Genomic DNA, 12,593 nt, shown 5'->3' with positions numbered 1-12,593 from the left:
CGTCACCATGCCACCCATTAACTGATGTGTAGAATTCAAATGACACAGGACTCCCTGGAGTTACCTTGGAGAAGAAGCCAAAAATGTAGCAGGAAGGAAACAACAATATAAGCTGAATACTGTAAAAACATAAGAAGTTGAGCCATTCGGGTGTGATGTCTTGTACTTAAGTCATACATGTAAATATGTGGCCGCAAAATGGATAAATACCTATTCAAATAATATAATCAGGAGTCAGTTGAAAGAAAATTGGTACAGCTTGAATTGATTTTCCACAATATATTACATGGAAAGAATGAAATCTTATCATGCTTTACATTAAGTAATAATGGTATTAAGCCAGAAAGGACTGTTGTAGGTTTTACTCAAAGGAAGACTTGTATGTCATTATCATAAACAAGAGAATGGCCTCCCCTTACTACCCAGCCCTGATAATGTATAAGACACAAGTACATATGAGTAGATTTCCAAGTATGAGTCTTTAAAGAATATTAGATTTTGAAGACTTTTCCTTTCTGTCTCATTAAACAGTCATAAACACAAGTGCAGTAGGGCCTCCATGAACAAGGACATTCTGTGAATTTCTAGGCTGGGCACAAATGTAGTCCCTGTGGGTCTCTCTTTTGAAATTTCAATCTCCTCAGTCCAGGCTAATTGCTGGTCCACTCCACCTAGGAGTACTGTGAAGTCATTTCCCTTTATTGTGACGTTTGTGTATGAGATTGTTTGAGGAGCAATGTTACACCATAGAAAATGCACAACATGTAGTGAAGGAACACACAGTCCCAAACTCAATACTGTTTGTTCTGCCAGTCTCAAAGGGGGGAAAGGGGGCGTCTAGAACATTTAGGCCTACAGTGACAAAAGAAAATAAAACATTTGACAATACTTAGGCTGTTGAAGCATGGGGAGAACTATATAAAGAATGTCTTAGATATTTCTTAGAACATGGTATAAATGAAGTGATTTTAACTGTGAATTGCATAAAAATATTTGGCCACATGCCCTGTAAGTGGTGGTTATGAGCTAGTACTATGGGGAGCTTTTAGAAATACAACCTTGTTACACATGTAAACCTCTGTGATCGTTTACCTGCTGGCTTTAAGCATCTGTGCATTTTCTCCCTTGTGCCTTTAGTGATCGATAACACAGTACAACTTCTGCCTCAGGCATAATCTCTCAGTTGAGACCAAATTAGGAACTAATTTTCTCCTGGTTTGTTATATGGTAAAATTTAGGACCTGGGCCTAATGACGTAGTAGATGTTCTGCAGATGTTCTGAAGTCGGATACCCTAAGAAGCAGACCTCAGGCAAGCCACAAAACCCAGCATCAATGAGTACAAATATAAAGGCATTATTTCAGACTACCTTAAAGAAAAATCCGGTAAAAAATAAATAAATAAAAGAATAGTAAACGCCTCATCCCAAAGCACCCAAAATTCCTGAATCACACAGGTACAATGGTACCTTCATGTGATAGCATCCACACAAACATCCCTACCAATTTCTTATCTACCTTTTCAAGCTAGATATTATTATTTAAAACCCCAAACCAATATATTTTCAATTCAATGCAGTTTTATTTGTATAGTGACTTTTAACAATGCACATAGTCACAAAGCAGCTTTACAGAAATTCCAGACATAAAAAGATGAAGAGGAAGAAACCTTTAGAGGAACCAGATTCAAGAGTGAACTCATCCTCTTCTGAGTGACCAAAGATAGTGTGATTTTAAATCATTTCAACTCTAATAATTTATGCTATGAAGTCCAGCAGTTTTTCATCACTAATTGTGTTAAAAGGATGTATCAGCATCATGAGAGGATTAAGTTGTTAAACTTTCTAGTATCAAACTTTTCATTGATGGAGATTTGAGTGGAAACTGTTCTTAGCACTTACTGTCTTAACACTATCCAAGAAAAAACATCCACAGCCATCTTTAGGGTGTCTATGTGGTACCATCCACAGTAAACCTATTGCTATATGCAGGCTATCAGTGTGGGGTCATCTTCGGTAGCAGGGGCTCCAAGCAGAAGTGAGTCCATAGAGATGGATTTGGCAGGTTCTGAGGGCTTCTACCTTTCTGATAGAAGACAAACAATTTGGTCTTTTCCTGAGCTACTTCTTAGTCTCTGAAGGGCAATAAGGATATTGGGGTTTTTCCATCCTGCCATAAACTGGCAAGCTATCACCTTTCAGACTGGGCCTGTGAGCCTATCATGTGTGTCATAAAGCTGTACACTAGTAGCTAGTTAAGGAGATTTGTGAGTTTTCAGAACAAGTTAAGGTTTAACTATTTTCCCAAAATGGAAATAAATTCCTATATTATGGGATTTGCATTAAGTAGACGGTAAGTGGAAGACACAGAAGAGATAAAAGCTGTAATAACTCAGCACTACTATGGAAGGCTGTGTTCGAATCCCATGACTACCTCAGAGCTACTGCTGGCCCTCAATCCTGGATGTTCTTCCTTAGCTGCATTGGACATAAGGATATGCCTAATGATTTTTATAAAAAAATTCTAAAGGCATATGGGAGAGGAGAGCACATATATGTGCATCTGCAGTGATATGCTGTTTGGGCAGGAATGCCGTGTGTGTTTAAGCAAATGGAGCTAACGCTCAAAACAATATTTATTGCACATTGACACAATCTATAGGCTAGCCCACTCTAACCACAATACCCTGTACTTGGTGATCGGCGCTTATCCACAGTGTGCAGTAACTCTATTATTGATAAGCTTGTATCGATTTTGCAGTACGCATTACTAAGCAGTTACAGTAAGCTCTCACTGGAGACCACTTAGATTTTTCTGGTAGATTGTCAAATGGCAAAAGCAATGGATGACTTATGAAGTACAGCGGTCAGCATCAGCAGAAAATCATGGTGTGCATGGTTTAGATGCAAGAACCACTGCTGGTGACTAAGGGCAAATAAGTACAAGGAAAACTGTATGGAAATCATCAATAACATGTCATTACCAAGAATGCCATGGATAAGAGTTTCCTTAAAACCTGCTTATAATGGAAGCCTCAGGACACTTGATAAGGAAGTCAATAATGAGAATTTATTAGAATTCTAATTCCCTAAAAGTGTAATTTCTTTAATATGTGCAAATTAAGATCTCAACCTGTGTGTAGACCAGCAGTGACTCTAGATAGAAATCATACATTTTTACTGAGAGCTGGTGATTTAGAACAATATCAGCACACGTGCACTGATGAGGAAAAGTATGTGAGGTGAGCAACAATCAAAAGCAATGTGTAATGTTACCTGTGCCATATAGTTCTAGCTAAAACTCCTAAACCAGCCAGTAACACCATTTACACTGGACAAGTGGAAACACTGACTTTGTGACTGACTTCATTCTGACACCAGAGGATATTTATGCAAATGTCTTCCAGATTCTTGCAACAGATTTGTGGTCAAATGGGTGAGTTGTGTATGTCCTGCATGCATGTTAAATACAGTCACAGGTGTGAACAAGGTGGATTATTTACTTCAGTAATGTACAAAGTTACACAAAAGGACAAATGACTAAAAAAAACTTTCGTTTTTTGACAGAATATGGTTACGTGTTTTCTATTTAGCATGTCTGGCATGTGGAAATAACATAGCAAACATCCCATAAAGACTTGGCAGACTATCAACCAGACTGTGTGGTATAGTGATAATAATTTCATAGGCTTGATCAAGGTACTGATAAATATGTGTTAAGTTTTGTCCTTCCATCTAACATCAGAACCAACCATCACTGATCCATAGTGATCACACATACAATACTGATGTAACTGATAGGGAATCGGCTGAAAAATGCCAGCGTATACTCCTTCAAGGAGATGATACACTGTCACGTGGATGTATACATGTATGCGCACAAACACCCACACACAGGAAGGAGGAGACTTTATCCCTCTAGACAGAACATTGCACCATCTCCAAGGATTCCATTAGTAGCCATGGTAGCGTACACACATGCATTATGCAAACGTGTGTGCACACATACATCAGTACACATCCGAATATGAGTGTTGTCTCAAAATCTCTGAGGGAACTGCAGTGCTCAGCAGAAACACATGATGTAAGTTTAAGGCTTGCTGAGTGTACAAAGTGTACACTCACACACACACACACACACACACCAAAAAACAGAAATACACTAGACATTCAAATGCACAAACAATTCAAACCCAATTCAATGCTGGGAAACAATATTGAAAAGTGAGGCTGAAGAGAGAACTATGAAAACACCGAAAACTCTGAAAAGACTCAGGAAAAGGTTAGAATGAGATTCAGAACAACTTTAGAAAAAGACTTCATTCTCACTGTAGTTAAAAGTTTGTTTTTCATCACCAATTTAACAGTTTTTGTCCAGCTGTTGACATTTACTGAATAGCAGGTATCTTTAGATAGGAAAATGATTCCAAGTCTGCACCGCAAGTACTGAATAATGAGGTTATGGAAAATGGAAAATTATGCATCAAGAGAACAGAAAGACTGTGTGAAATCCCCCCTCAAAAAAAGCCTACACACTAAACAAAACGGTGTTTGTTGTTGAAAACTGATATCCAAGTTGCAGAGCACTTCTCATTCCATGCTATTCTACACCAAATAAACCACACATTTTGTAAACCTTTTTGCTATGCACATGAACATAACAAGGCATGAGGACACTGGGGTCTGGACTTCTGTAGTTTCATAACTTTTTTTTTTTTTTTTACCCCCACGTAATATCTCAAGTTACCACATTCAAAATTAAAACAGCAAAGTCCTGATATTGTATTGGTGGAATGTACACTATGATGTTTACAACCTTTCCAAGACGACCTGATAATCAGCGATGATTGGTTCTGACCTCAGTGTCTTGTCTTGCATTGTTGAGAGACATCTGAAATAGATATAAAATACATGAACTGAAGGGCAGAATGGTGGCTTAGTGGTTAGCACTGTTGCCTCACAGCAAGAAGGTCCTGGGTTTGAACAGACAGGGCCCTGTGCTTGCGTAGGGTACTCCGGTTTCTGCCTGTGGTTGTCTGCCTATATGTGGCCCTGTGATGCACTGGTGACCTGTCCAGGGTGTACCCCTGCCTTTCGCCCAATGTGTGCTGGGATAGGCTCCAGCAGATCCCCGTGACCCTAATTAGGAAATAAAGTGGGTATAGAAAATGGATGGATGGATAAATGAATTGAATTTAAGTGAGAAAACATTATATACACTCACTGGCCACTTGCATACACCTGAACATTCATAGAATTATGGCAACACATATCAGTTACACATTGTATATACTATAAATGTGCAACAGATGCATATATTCAGCATATACATATATTTAGCACTGTAAGAGCATTGCATAACAGACACAGTGAAATACCAACTGATGTACACTGCTGAATTAACACCTACAGTGTTAATGAAAGTCCATCTGGACTGCAAAAACAAAACTAACACTGCAGCTGTCAATTCAGCATTCAGGATTTTGCTGTGCACTACAGATTAGATAAATGTCGGAGGATGTTTTGATGTGAGCACAAATCATATTCTTCCACTTGCAGAAGACACCAGCCACTTTTTTACTGCTGTGTTTTAACCTGCGTGATGCATTGGCTCTGGGCCTCTCTGAGCACTTATGAAAGATTACCGCAGGAAGCCATAATCCCCAGAGGCCAGCGGAAATGGGTGCCTCAGTTTCACAGTGTGCTAATCTAATAGCTGATGATGTTGCTGAGTTGGAGAACATTAAAGCTCTTAAATAAGGCAGGAGAGATGGATACAAGCAGGTGATGGGCTTGGATCATGGACGCATCAGTTTCCAAAAGGGTTTGGAGTCCATCAGAGCAGGTGATAATTCTGGACATGCGTCATCTTTAGGGACAAAAATGATGTTTTTTTGTGTACTAATATGGACTTTAGTCCCCAGAAGGTTCATTGCATTTCATACAGATGACACAAACAGCACATATTGGTTGGACCTGTACAGATTTTCAAAATAATCTAATCTAATCTTAATGCAACAAGGCCTATTACTGGTTGAGTGGAACGGTTCATAACCCCAAGTTGTTTTCAATGATGAGTGTAACAATGATTTATAAATTGTTTTTCAATAACATACAAATAAGATATTATATCTGAGAGGATCGTGTAGCTATAAATCACATTTGGATTTTTTTGCTAATCTGTGAAATTTTTCACTTGACATGTATACAAGCCTCCAGTTCACATGCTTAAATTAGCATATTTATTGTTAAGTTAAGGTTATGTTCAAGTTCTGACAAGCTGAAAATGTAAAAAAAAAAAGTCTGTTTATGTTTATGTTTATTTATTCATTGCTCGTAAGTCATTGGTCGGGCGAACCAGCAAGCAGACCACGTGCAGCTCTGCAGCTCACGTGCGCAGAATAAACAGCAGCTCACGTGCACGAAAGCTGTCAAGGAGCTCCTGGGTTCAGATGCAGCAGCTCCCACAAACCGCCGTTTTCTCGTCTCCCTAATTCACACATAAAACACGTTATTTCAATAAAATAAATCAATATGAAATGATTACCACGTTATTACAAAATATCGCGTTTTTACGAGAAAAAACAATCGCGTCACTTCGCCGAAATAGCGCGAGACCTGGACACAGCGTTTATACTGACCAAAAAAAAAACCCAGTCAGACCTCTTAAAGGTTATTTCTAGCTGAAAGACATGGAAAACGTCATGATTACAAATTAGAGCAGATTAAATGTCTACAGGCTGGGTATTTTATGCAAAAGGCTGCCCGTTTTCTTTTTTATGTTGGCTCGAAAAGCCAACATTCTGTTTTTTATATTTGTTTTCCTCCAAGCAACGCGATGTTTTATGTCGGCTCGAAAAGCCAACATTCTGTTTTTTATATTTGTTTTCCTCCAAGCAACGCGATGTTTTATTTTCTCGTAATAACGCACTCTTTGCTCGTATTAACGTCATATAAAAATTGTTCTTTCACACAGTTTCCGTACATGCACACTGCGCAGGAAAACACCAAAAAAACTCTGCAACAGCGGACCTGTGTTGCGCAATCTCATGCTATGCGCGCGCAGGGGTGTGTGGTGGGGGCGGGGCTGGTCGGGAGACAGGGAATTGGAGCTCGCGCTGGGAAGTAAACAAGTCCACGTGCTCAGAGCCCCGCCCCCACACCCTTTTAACTTCAAATCGCCATTAGTCTCTATGAGGAAGCAAACAGAGCTGTGACAAGTCGTTGTCTTCAAAAGCTCACGACAAACACTGAAATAATCCATTATGTAGACTCAACAATTTGACAGTCGAATGCAAAAAAAACATACACACCCTTATGACAAAATCAATCCTGTGCATTAATAGTAAAAAACTGGAATGTTGAATAAATGTACTTAATTTGCATTCCATTTAGTGACCGCTGAAATATCTCAACAGTGATGTGTGCTATGTGTGCTTAGTCTTAATCCACTTTTATTTTTCTTTATCTCCAAAGAACATTTAGGAAAAATAAAGGATGATAGAGTAAACAGTCCACCCTGTTCGCACACATTACACCCATGACTATATTTCAAATATAACCTTTCATTGAATGCTCTCGATATGTTATGAACATCAGATCTAGGAGGGGTTTCAGTCTAATCACCTGACCCGAACTGTCACAGACCGGCTGCACCTGGGTTAGAAAGAATGTAGGCCTAGTCTGGCTTTTCACAGCATGCTATGTATTGTCCTTAGGACCATTTTTGGTGCTGTTGTGCACGGTTCCACAAAATAATATGCATTCCAGCATTCATTAATTGGAAATAGTCTGATGTGGTGGCCAAAAATAAAACCTTGTAGGTGTGTATTTGTCACCACCAGCTGCCATATTAACTTTTTTCCTTACGCTTCAATAATATAAGCGCTCTCATGACCTCTGTCACATAGTCTTGGGCAAAAATCCAACAAAGTTATTGCCATAAAGTTCATTCTGACCTCGAAGCTTGAGGCTTTCTAGGAACCCGGTCTTTCTAGGAACCCATTCAACATTCTGCTGACATTTTCCACTGTCTCTGCTCTATTTTACTTGTCAGTTCATCTGCTTAAACTCTTGGCTTATTTAGTCACGAGGGCCTATTATGTAGTAACTACAATGAATTATTAATTAACTACAGTAAAGGTAAGCGCAAATGTATATCGTGACAAGAGGGATGTAAGTATGGACGTCTGACTCTGCATGAGGTTAAAAGGTTGTGAAATACACACTATTTCTAAAAATAATCTCAGCACCTCAAGTATGTTGAACAACATAAAATACCTATCTTACAGGCAAATTCTTTTAGAAAAAGAAGGTAAAATTTGAACCTGTTCTTTATTAAATATTCTTTGTTTGTCTTTAACACAGCCATAAACACCCACAGTATTTGCACAGTGGCTAAACTGTTACTGCATTCCTCTAACATACTCTACATTCTCCATTTGTACAAGAGAGCTCAGGTGCATGTGACAACTTGTGCCGTTATGCGGTGACCGTCTTTAGTCTGGGCTGTGAAGTAAAATACTACTGTGATTCTTTGCTTCACATGGCAACATATCCAGATGTCTGCACTGTTTTGACATTTATTCGAGCATGTTTAATTATACCATCATTTGGCATCATCTTCTCACATTGCATTGTATAAAGTGGAATTCTCTCTTTATGAAACATTTAAACTAATGCTGGACTCCTAAATCATTATAAGAGATTATACTGGATTAAAACAAAAAAAGTGATATGTCTAGGCAGGCAGATTTTCAGTGAGATAGCTATAGGAAGTGTGAGTGCTGTATGCCCTCCAAAGGAATGCATATACTACAACTGTTAAGACTCTTTAGCGCCAAGGTTGTATACTGCGCTCTCAATTTAGTCCTAACTACTGAAGGGTACATCCTATGCAGTGTGTTTTCTACTAAAGCATGTACATTAGTCAAACAACTGGCTAAGTCAATCTATGGAAACAGGTACAGCATCGTACAACGGCCAAATAACTATCCAACAGTCTTTTATAGCTGTGCTTTAGGTTCCACTGAATTTTTCTCATGTGGCTGCTCTTATACTTCTTCTAGAAGACACAGTTTCATGTGTTTAGGTTTGTGGAACCTTGAGAAGCAAACTCATCAGCCCTGCTCTCTATGTAGACAACAGAGAATAGAGGGGAAGCAGTTTCCATGGAAACACACTCATTTCAGATCTCTGTAATGACAATAAAATATTTTTTTTATTCATAAGAGAAAATACATGGTTAGACTGAACTATATTTGTACTTTTATACAGAACGTGGGTGCATGTAGCTATTAAGCTTTCTTTTTATCACATGCATGTATATTTTTGAAATCTATTTAGGCAGGGTTATATTTATGTGTAGGGTTTTTATTGTCATGATATTTGTGTTATTGTGACAATATTAAGAACCATTCAAGAGTTTGCATTCAGGGCATGTAGCAAGCAAGGAGTCTTGTTGATAAGTATCGTGCCCTTATGCTCACATTGCTCACAGGTGTTTGTGTACTGGCAAGTCCATGTGATTGTTGCTGAGTGCATAAACAAGTTTGCTGATAAGAAGCTGGATGTGGAATTTAGCACTAGTTGCAAAACACAACTTACATACAGTCTCTCTGCTCTACAGCTGACTTTGTATTCGATGCACAAAATATTTCTTTGATATTAAGTGAGAACTAAATCATGACATGCAAGGCATGCTGTTATAGAAAAATAATCAACAATATGGTGATGTAACGCCACTGTGTAGATTATTTACTTATAACAGCACATCCTAAAGTATTAATATTTAAGTATTTATGGCAGAGCAATTTGCACAAGATTAAAATTTTATTTTTATTAATAAATGAAACAAACGTTATAACTATAGCTCGGTTTATAGAACATTCAAAAAATCTATCTTTTTGTTATTACATCTCTCTATTTCTCTCTACTTCTGCCTATTTTTCTCTGGCTTGAAGTTAATAAGACACAAAAACAAGTTACAAAGTGCTGTCAATGGAGAAATAAATATCTCCTTAGATATGGTTTATGCTGTTCTCGGTTACAGCACATTTTCAGTCACCTGTTTATTACAGAAACAACAACATTCAAGTCTTAGCAATCAGATTTGAGAATTGAACACTGCTGTGGTATGATGGTTATTATACACCGACCAGGCATAACATTGCCTGATTGGTGTATATGACTATTGAAAACAATATTATATTATATCTAATCTGTGCTATCATTTTCTCCTTTCAGGACGTTTGAAATAAAATAGAATTAGTTACTGACACATGAGCAATTGACATTTTTCTGTACCGCTGATCCTATCTATCCTCGGGTCACGGGGAGCCTGTGCCTATCGTTGGCGAGCAATTGACATCTATTATCATAATCTCATATTTTCAGATAAGCCATATTTTCCTAACTTTTTCATATAATTGTCTTGAGGAAGTTTTCCCCATTCAGTATACACTAGACTGAAATCTGCTAACATGAGGACATCTGTGATTAGCTGAGATTAAGTGCAACCACATCATTCGTCTTCTAGTCCATTTATAAATGTTATAAATTTGGATCAAGGTCCTTTCTTTAACTATATTGTTTTGTGGCCTGAAAACTGTTTGTGACAATTATCTTTGTTTTCTTACCATGACTAAACATTCTGGTACTGAAGGTCAGATCATTTCCTCCTGATTAAGTCTCTGGAGGTCACATGTTGTTTTCACTTAATCAGTATGTAGGGCATGAAGACTTCACTTGTAAACACTTCTGCTATTAACCTAATAAGCAAAGAACATGGACTGTACTTTTCCATGTGCATTGTCAAATAATGACTAGTAATCTATTCCTGTTTACAGTGTCATGAGCAGTGAAAATACGCATGATTAAATTACAATAATGCATTTCCATATGTAAGTGAAGTGTGTTATATTTTACATACTATATTTTATATGGTCTATATATTTATCCATGTAAAGCATAATCGTCTCTCATGCATATCTAGTTATATGCTCTAAAATATGTAAAATATGCAATATGAATATGCAAGCTGCATTAGAGCCTGAACATTAGAACCTATAATCTAGAAACAGAAATATGTTCTTAAATATATATCTTGTTTTCATTTTATATTTTGTTTTGTTAAGTGCTATATATTGTGATGGACCACAATATATTAGACTGGCTTATACAATATTGTTTATTTTAGATTAATTCATAGTTGGCAGGCAATGCCAATATTTCATATGCTGGGATAAGATACAATCATGTTTTTATGACCTTTGCAACAACAACATGCCAATTATCTCCCACACACCCACCGCTGCTAGAAACAACATGTCTGCGAGTGTTTATGAGTTTCGGTGCAGTAAGTCAGGTAAACAATAGTGGCATAGATTGTGTTGCCTAAGGTGAATTATGTAATGTTACATGAGAATGTCATATCATTGCTTCATCCATAATTTTCCTTCCCTGCGAGGGAGTGGCTTGTGGGTGTACGTGTGTGTGAGTGTGTGTGTTTCCTCTTGGTACAAATCTACAATCAACTCCCACTTTGCTTATCCTGGCCTTTGTCACTACATGCTGTGAAAGTAAACTGATCTGCAGCTTGAACACCGAGATGGTGAACCGCACCCATGTAGTAAACAAGTCATTAATTTTTCTCACACCTAGTCTTCGGCAACACCTGCTAAATGTTGTGTATAAAATGAAGAAACAACTCAGTACCATGCATTCCATAAATCCCATATTTGTTTGTGAAAAATGATTGTGAGCAAGCCAACTCATATGTCATAAATGGTTCAGGTTGGAGAGGGTTTGGGGCTTAAGAGTTTACTTAATTCTTGATTATTTTTTGCTTTGGAAATCCATTATAATTGCTCCCCTTTGCTACAAAACGTAAGCATTTTTCAGGTCATTATTTTACATTTACAACGCAACCATAAAGCTACGTAGTTAAATGTGAACGGCCTTGCTTAATGGCCAGACTGCAGCTTCAGATGTAATATGCTGATGTTTTGAATAAGAGAGTTTTCAAAGATATGATTTTCTGCTTTCCATAACAAATCCATACAAACTTACATACATACATACATACATACATACATGCACACAACCTCTTTAATAGGAACCTCTGCTCATTTATGCAGTTATCCACTGGTTCCAGGTGCTTGGAAGGATGTAATAGGTCATATAATCACTCTTTAACTTATTTTGCCCAAAACATTGAACCTTAAGGTGAATGCGCAACAGCAGCAGACCACACCATGTTCCACATCTGTGGCTTTAATGGGTACAGACTCACCCAAACTGGACAGAGAAAAACATTAGAAAAAAATGTCCTTTCCCAGTCTTTAACAACAACATAATAGGTTAACCTACTGTCCTCACTCTAAAGATACTTTTCTGCCACCATTATTGTAAAACATGCAGCTAAGTATTTGCACCTTGATTAAACAGTCATTAATAACTCATCTATATACTTTATAAATAGATGGAAATTAGAAAAAGCAAACACTACAAACTTTTTAATGAACCTGATTATCCTGGATTAACAGCAACAACAACAAAAAACACCTCCTCTCAAATGTTTTTCCAAAGTTCATGG

The sequence above is a fragment of the Hemibagrus wyckioides genome, linkage group LG26, assembly GCF_019097595.1.
Source record: "Hemibagrus wyckioides isolate EC202008001 linkage group LG26, SWU_Hwy_1.0, whole genome shotgun sequence".
NCBI lineage: Eukaryota > Metazoa > Chordata > Actinopteri > Siluriformes > Bagridae > Hemibagrus > Hemibagrus wyckioides.
The sequence above is the reverse complement of the archived record's forward strand: the minus strand, read 5'-3'. Positions refer to the sequence as shown.